Genomic DNA, 613 nt, shown 5'->3' with positions numbered 1-613 from the left:
AGCAGCAGCAATCTAATGGGTGAAAAGAATTTAATTAGTAAATAATTAAATTTATCAATAATATACTACTAAATGAAATTAGCTGAACAATTTAATAACCGAATAATTTATTTTAGAAAGGTTATAAGTCGAAAATTATGTGTATTTATTATTTTTTTTAAATAAATTCTTTTAAGGTAGATCTATATGATGCTCGCAGAAAGAGTACAATGAATTGCCTAAATGAGTAAAAAAGATGCTATTTGAAGCCTTAATAAAGAATTCAAATGAAGGAGATAAATAAGTAGCTGAGGTTGAACTGATTAAATATAATAAATCTATATAAATAGAAATTTAATTAATTATATCTAGTATAATCTAAATTTAATAACTATTGGTCCCCTTTCACTTACGAAATAGTTTCAAAAGTGATAAAATAAAATTATGTACATAAAAAACACAGAGAACATAGTAGAATATTGAATATAATAAAATTTATTGAACAAAAGAATAAAACCCTAAAGACAGAGGATTCAGAAACATCAGTTTCTTATATAAAAAATGGGAAATATAGGAAATAATATTATTAAATTGAGATTTTCCAGGATAGGATAAAAGTTTATTAATAATATAG

The 613-nt window shown here is 22.3% G+C and overlaps 1 protein-coding gene across 6 annotated transcripts in view; it reads right to left on the bottom strand.

The window, feature by feature from the left end:
- Positions 1–613, bottom strand: part of LOC106680797 (protein MTO1 homolog, mitochondrial) — a 63451-nt gene that overhangs the window by 2034 nt on the left and 60804 nt on the right. The window lies entirely within an intron of this gene.

Source organism: Halyomorpha halys, unplaced genomic scaffold, assembly GCF_000696795.3.
Source record: "Halyomorpha halys isolate HHAL.00 unplaced genomic scaffold, Hhal_1.1 Scaffold288.1, whole genome shotgun sequence".
Classification (NCBI taxonomy): Eukaryota; Metazoa; Arthropoda; class Insecta; order Hemiptera; family Pentatomidae; genus Halyomorpha; species Halyomorpha halys.
This window is presented reverse-complemented; position numbering and strand designations above follow the sequence as displayed.